A 7,791-nucleotide genomic window follows, 5' to 3' on the forward strand; every position below is an offset into this window, starting at 1 on the left:
GGGTAAGTTTAACTTCACAGCATCCCTTCACCACATATTTTTATATAACTATCTAAGGTAGTTCAGGAGAGCTGGTAGTTTCTCAGAGACAATATTAAAGGCACAACAGCAATCTATCCTGATGCAAAGGAAAGATGGGAAGAATAGGAAGAGGTCAATATGACTGCAGCAGGAGCTCTTTAATATCGGAGTATCAAAAAGGAATCCTACAAAAAGTGGGATCAAGGACAAATTGCTAAGGATGAGCACAAGGGAGAAAATCAGAAAGGTTTAACTCATTTTATGAGAGTTAGCCTAACAAGGGACATAAAAGGCAATAAGAAGAGGTTCTATAAATACATTAGGAGCAAGAGAAAGACAAAGGAAAGTGTAGGTCCACTATTTAGAGAGGAAAGAGAACTAATAATGGATGACAGCAAGAAGGCTGAGATGTTTAATGCCTATTTTGGTTCAGTCTTCACGAAAAAGGTTAAATTATAACCAGATGCTTAACACAATGACTATGAACAACAAGGGGGAAGAAACACAAGTCAGAATAGGGAAATAACATGTTAAAAGAAAGTTTAGATAAGTTGGATGTATTCAAGTCGGCAGAGGCTGATGAAATTCACCATGGATACTTAAGGAACTTACTGAAGCAATCTCAAAAGCATTAGTGATCTTTTTAATGGAGGACAGGTGAGGGCCCAGAGGACTGGAGAAGGGCAAACATGGGACCTATCTTTAAAAAGGGGAACAGAGGACCCTAGAAATTCTAGCCCAGCCATCCTAACTTCAATGCCTGGAGAGATACTGGAATAAATTTATGTACTAATCAATTTGTACCCACCTGGAGAATAATAGGGTGATTTGTCAAGAAAAAATCATGCCAAACCAACCTAATTTATTTCTTTAACAGATTTACTGGGTACACAACTGGTTGAAAAACCATACTCAAAGAGTGGTCATCAATGGCTCACTGTCCAACTGGAAGAACGTATCTAGTGGGTCCCAGAGAGATCTGTTCTGGGTCAGGTACCATTCAACATTTTCATTAACAACTTGGATTACATTAGTGGAGAGTATGCTTATAAAATCTGCAGATGATACCAAGTTGGGAGGGGTTGCAAGAACATAAGAACAGCCAGACTGAGTCAGACCAATGGTCCATCTAGTCCAGTACCCTGCCTTCCAACAGTGGCCAATGCCAGATGCTTCAGAGGGAATGAACAGAACAGGGCAATTATTGGGTGATCCATCCCCAATCATCCAATCCCATCTCCTTGCAGGCAGTTTAGGGACAGCCAGAGCATGAGGTTGCATCCCTGACCATCTTGGCTAATAGCCATTAATGGAGCTATCCTCCATGAACTTATCTAATTCTTTTCTGAACCCAGTTATACGTTTTGCCTTCACAACATCCCATGGCAATGAGTTCCACAGGTTGACTATGCGTTGTGTGAAGCTGCACTTTGGAGGACAGGATTAGAATTCAAAATGACCTTGACAAACTGGAGAACTGATCTGAAATTAACAAGATGAAATTCAATAAAGACAAGTGCAAAGTACTCCACTTAGCGATGAAAAATCAAATTCCCATTTTGTACTTGTGCAATAACTGGCTAGGCAGTAGGGCCGCTGGAAAAGATCTGGGAGTTAAGAGTGGATCACAAATTGAATATGAGCCAGCAATATGATGCTGTTGTGAAAAAGGCCAATACCATTCTGGGGAGTATTAACAAGAGTGTTGTATGTAAGATACAGGAGGCAATTGTTACACTCCACCTGGCACTGGTGAGGCATCAGCTGGAGTGCTGTGTCTAGTTTGGGGCACCACACTTTTACGAAAGATGTGGACAAATTGGAGAGAGGCCAGAGGAGGGCAACAAAAATGATCAAAGATTTAGAAAACCTGGCATGTGAGGAAAGGTTAAAAAAAAACTGGGCATATTTAGTCTTCAGAAAAGACGACTGAGTGGGGACCTGATAAGACTCTTCAAATATGGGAAGGGCTGCTATAAAGGGGACTATGATCAACTGTTCTCCATGCCCACTGAAGGTAGGACAAGAAGTAATGGCCTTAATCTGCAGCAAGAGAGAGTTAGAAAGATTTTCCTAATATCTAACCTAACTACGAGGATAGTTACACACAGGTTAGCTAGGGAGGTTGTGGAATCCCTGTCATTGGAGATTTTTATGAATAAGTTAAACAAACACCTCTGAGGGATGATCTAGTTTTACTTGGTCCTGTCTCAGCATGGGGGTGCTGAATGAGATGACCTTCGAGGTCCCCTCCAGCCCCACATCTCTACAAAGACAGCAACACTACAGCCCTGGCCCCTTACATTTCTGGCAGCACTGCAGTGAATAAAACTGGCTCCCCGTTTGTTTCAAACACTCCACACATCTTTCCCATAGGATAGGTGGAATTTTAAAGATACTGGGTTTGTGTATTTTCTTCTCCCAACAGGAGAATGTTATTCACTAGAATTCACCCTGCAGGGCAGATGGAAGCGTAAAGTATCGGGGCTGTATCTTGCTGCAGCTCTCCTTCATGGGGAGAACTCTTTCCCACTGGCATTCTGAACCACCACAGCCTCCCCCCAACTCCTGTTGAGAGTATCTGATAGGTAGCTGAAGATCCCAAGCAGCCCAGTACTGTCACTGGGGTATCAGCTTGAGGAGCAAGCCCCCAATCTTGCAACTGGCTTCAAAGGGGCAGACCCCTGCATTTCAGTCAACGCAGAGGCAGGTGTAGGATCGGAGCCCAGGTCTAAATGCAGAAGGACCTATCAGTGTAGCGGAGTGTTATTCTTACTGCGCTTGACAGAAGTCTGGGTATTGTTGGATCTGTCTTTCCGACAGGTAGAGGAAAGGGAAGAGGAACAGGTTTCAAGCAGTCAGAAGACAAATTAAAAATCAGCATCCCCTGTTGCTCTGCCCTGTCCCAGAAATGCCTGACGTTATCTGGTATGCTGTGAGCCATGGCAGGGGTGCCAATAGACATGAGTTGGGAGGAGGCACAGCTCAGAGATACGGCAGCCTATTAGTGCAACAGTAGGCTGTGTCCCTTGCTGCCATTCGGGGGGAGGGATAGTTCAGTGGTTTGAGCATTGGCCTGCTAAACCCAGGGTTGTGAGTTCAATCCTTGAGGGGGCCACTTAAGGATCTGGGGCAAAATCAGTACTTGGTCCTGCTAGTGAAGGCAAGGGGCTGGACTCGATGACCCTTCAGGGTCCCTTCCAGCTCTATGAGATAGGTATTATATTCTCCAGCTCCGTGCTCAGCTCCATAGTGAACAAGCACCAATGAAAGGGGAAGTGCAGAATACGAAGCAAGACAGTAAAGCACTGAAGAAGGGGAGGGAGCTCCCTCCACTTTGTCTCTCCAGCTGAGGCAAAGAATCTTGGCACCTCGCAGGTGCCCTAGAGGTGAAAGGGCTCCGTGGCCACATTCTCCATCTCCTGAGCCTCCATCCTCACCTGTTCTACTGCTAGCTCACGTCCAACACCTGCCTTTTTGTGAGGAGGCAGGTTCAAGTTGACTGTCTTGAAAGAGGCTGAGGCCCTCAGTAACCAGTGGCCTGCAGGGATCAGGTGGGTGAATTGGCCTAGTTCGTGTTCTTTGCCCGTCTCGCCCGCTGTGCTGTGCTGAAGGGGCGCAGCCTCAGTCTGCCGAAGCCGCCTCACCCTCAAGTTTTTACATTGTCACGAGCTCTATGCAAAAATCTGAAAACCGCGTTGGATGCTCAGGTCTTGTTTTCACGGCTGGGTGCAGTGCCTTCGTTTAGTCGAGAAACAAGGGAAAGCTGCGCCGTGCCTTGAGTAAAGAACGAATTCTTACTTCTGTGCACTGCGGTGAGAGAGATGGGGGTGGAGCGCAGGGGAAAACAAGCTACTTGGCCCTAATCACTGACATGTGTGAGTGCAGACCATGTGCTGTACAGAGAGAGAGCGAATCCCTGCTCTGAGGGCTGGGTCTGAGACAAACCTTGATAAATGAAATCCAGTGCATGGGGGAGATGCACAGCCCTGCTGCAGCTTGGGAATTGAGCTTTGAGGGAAGGCTTGGAAGTCATTCCAGGAGCAACGGGACAGCGTGGCCACAGACAGCAGGGGAAGGCGTGGGAACGCCTGCTAAACAACCAGTGGGGCCCCTTGACGATGAAAATACAAAAGGAGCGCTTAAAGATGATAAAGTCATTGCGGAGAAACTAAATGGATTCTTTGCTTCAGTCTTCACGGCTGAGGATGTTAGGGAGATTCCCAAACCTGAGCTGGCTTTTGTAGGTGACAAATCTGAGGAACTGTCACAGATTGAAGTATCACTAGAGGAGGTTTTGGAATTAATTGATAAACTCAACATTAACAAGTCACCGGGACCAGATGGCATTCACCCAAGAGTTCTGAAAGAACTCAAATGTGAAGTTGCGGAACTATTAACTAAGGTTTGTAACCTGTCCTTTAAATCGGCTTCGGTACCCAATGACTGGAAGTTAGCTAATGTAACGCCAATATTTAAAAAGGGCTCTAGGGGTGATCCCGGCAATTACAGACCGGTAAGTCTAACGTCGGTACCGGGCAAATTAGTTAACAATAGTAAAGAACAAAATTGTCAGACACATAGAAAAACATAAACCCTTGAGCAATAGTCAACATGGTTTCTGTAAAGGGAAATCGTGTCTTACTAATCTATTAGAGTTCTTTGAAGGGGTCAACAAACATGTGGACAAGGGGGATCCGGTGGACATAGTGTACTTAGATTTCCAGAAAGCCTTTGACAAGGTCCCTCACCAAAGGCTCTTACGTAAATTAAGCTGTCATGGGATAAAAGGGAAGGTCCTTTCATGGATTGAGAACTGGTTAAAGGACAGGGAACAAAGGGTAGGAATTAGTGGTAAATTCTCAGAATGGAGAGGGGTAACTAGTGGTGTTCCCCAAGGGTCAGTCCTAGGACCTATCCTATTCAATTTATTCATAAATGATCTGGAGAAAGGGGTAAACAGTGAGGTGGCAAAGTTTGCAGATGATACTAAACTACTCAAGATAGTTAAGACCAAAGCAGATTGTGAAGAACTTCAAAAAGTTCTCACAAAACTAAGTGATTGGGCAACAAAATGGCAAATGAAATTTAATGTGGATAAATGTAAAGTAATGCACATTGGAAAAAAATAACCCCAACTATACATACAACATGATGGGGGCTAATTTAGCTACAACGAGTCAGGAAAAAGATCTTGGCGTCATCGTGGATAGTTCTCTAAAGATGTCCACGCAGTGTGCAGAGGCGGTCAAAAAAGCAAACAGGATGTTAGGAATCATTAAAAAGGGGATAGAGAATAAGACTGAGAATATATTATTGCCCTTATATAAATCCATGGTTCGCCCACATCTCGAATACTGTGTACAGATGTGGTCTCCTCACCTCAAAAAAGATATTCTAGCACTAGAAAAGGTTCAGAAAAGAGCAACTAAAATGATTAAGGGTTTAGAGAGGGTCCCATATGAGGAAAGATTAAAGAGGCTAGGACTCTTCAGTTTGGAAAAGAGAAGACTAAGGGGGGACATGATAGAGGTATATAAAATCATGAGTGATGTTGAGAAAGTGGGTAAGGAAAAGTTATTTACTTATTCCCATAATACAAGAACTAGGGGTCACCAAAAGAAATTAATAGGCAGCAGGTTTAAAACAAATAAAAGGAAGTTCTTCTTCACGCAGCGCACAGTCAACTTGTGGAACTCCTTACCTGAGGAGGTTGTGAAGGCTAGGACTATAACAATGTTTAAAAGGGGACTGGATAAATTCATGGTGGCTAAGTCCATAAATGGCTATTAGCCAGGATGGGTAAGAATGGTGTCCCTAGCCTCTGTTCGTCAGAGGATGGAGATGGATGGCAGGAGAGAGATCACTTGATCATTGCCTGTTAGGTTCACTCCCTCTGGGGCACCTGGCATTGGCCACTGTCGGTAGACAGATACTGGGCTAGATGGACCTTTGGTCTGACCCAGTACGGCCTTTCTTATGTTCTTATGTTCTTAACGCCCAGTGACTGCAATGGACGCTGCTGCCTGGAGTTGAGCCGTGTAGGAGTTTGGACAAGCAGCTTAATGTGGTAATGGATGTTGAATGACAGAATGAAGGGCTTTAGATGACAGGTGGGGAAGGGGGTGGAGCCTCTAGCGCCTCTCGAAACGCCACAAGAGGGACGTGGAAGTGGAGAGGTGGATCTGTGCTGCGCAATAAGTGACGTGAAAGCCGATCAGTTGGGCTCGCCTGCTCCGTGCCAGCCTATGCTAGCTGCTTCTGGTAACATGCAACGTGCCCCAGTCGTGCCTCCCAGGTGTTGGGGATAGCATCATGCCATGCTCCGTTTTACGGTCACATCAGGCCGCTGCAGCTGTACTTTGCTTCAGGATCGCAGCAGGCTGGTGGTCGTGCTGCTCACGAGAACGCCCATTTGCCTCCTGCAGCTGCGAGGTGCCAAGATTCTTTGCCTCAGCTGGAGAGACAAAGTGGAGGGAGCTCCCTCCCCTTCTTCAGTGCTTTACTGTCTTGCTTCGTATTCTGCACTTCCCCTTTCATTGGTGCTTGTTCACTATGGAGCTGAGCACGGAGCTGGAGAATATAATACCTATCTCATAGAGCTGGAAGGGACCCTGAAGGGTCATCGAGTCCAGCCCCTTGCCTTCACTAGCAGGACCAAGTACTGATTTTGCCCCAGATCCTTAAGTGGCCCCCTCAAGGATTGAACTCACAACCCTGGGTTTAGCAGGCCAATGCTCAAACCACTGAACTATCCCTCCCCCCGAATGGCAGCAAGGGACACAGCCTACTGTTGCACTAATAGGCTGCCGTATCTCTGAGCTGTGCCTCCTCCCAACTCATGTCTATTGGCACCCCTGCCATGGCTCACAGCATACCAGATAACGTCAGGCATTTCTGGGACAGGGCAGAGCAACAGGGGATGCTGATTTTTAATTTGTCTTCTGACTGCTTGAAACCTGTTCCTCTTCCCTTTCCTCTACCTGTCGGAAAGACAGATCCAACAATACCCAGACTTCTGTCAAGCGCAGTAAGAATAACACTCCGCTACACTGATAGGTCCTTCTGCATTTAGACCTGGGCTCCGATCCTACACCTGCCTCTGCGTTGACTGAAATGCAGGGGTCTGCCCCTTTGAAGCCAGTTGCAAGATTGGGGGCTTGCTCCTCAAGCTGATACCCCAGTGACAGTACTGGGCTGCTTGGGATCTTCAGCTACCTATCAGATACTCTCAACAGGAGTTGGGGGGAGGCTGTGGTGGTTCAGAATGCCAGTGGGAAAGAGTTCTCCCCATGAAGGAGAGCTGCAGCAAGATACAGCCCCGATACTTTACGCTTCCATCTGCCCTGCAGGGTGAATTCTAGTGAATAACATTCTCCTGTTGGGAGAAGAAAATACACAAACCCAGTATCTTTAAAATTCCACCTATCCTATGGGAAAGATGTGTGGAGTGTTTGAAACAAACGGGGAGCCAGTTTTATTCACTGCAGTGCTGCCAGAAATGTAAGGGGCCAGGGCTGTATCCCTATCCCTCCCCCTGTGGGCAGTGGCCGTGCAGCACTGTACCCTGAATTCCCCAGTGGGGCTCAGTCTGGGGGCCCGCATTACAAAAATCCAACGTAGCCCCCCAGAGGCCAAGGAGTGAGCATGCAGGAAACTCCCACGCTTCTCCCCGCCCGGCCGAGTAGAGGCACCTTTAGCCAGGCAGCGTGGAAAAGCTAGCACAGCTGCTGCCTAGGGAAGGGATATGTTCAAAGACTACAAAGATAA

This window comes from Emys orbicularis, chromosome 9 (genome assembly GCF_028017835.1).
Source record: "Emys orbicularis isolate rEmyOrb1 chromosome 9, rEmyOrb1.hap1, whole genome shotgun sequence".
Taxonomy (NCBI): domain Eukaryota; kingdom Metazoa; phylum Chordata; order Testudines; family Emydidae; genus Emys; species Emys orbicularis.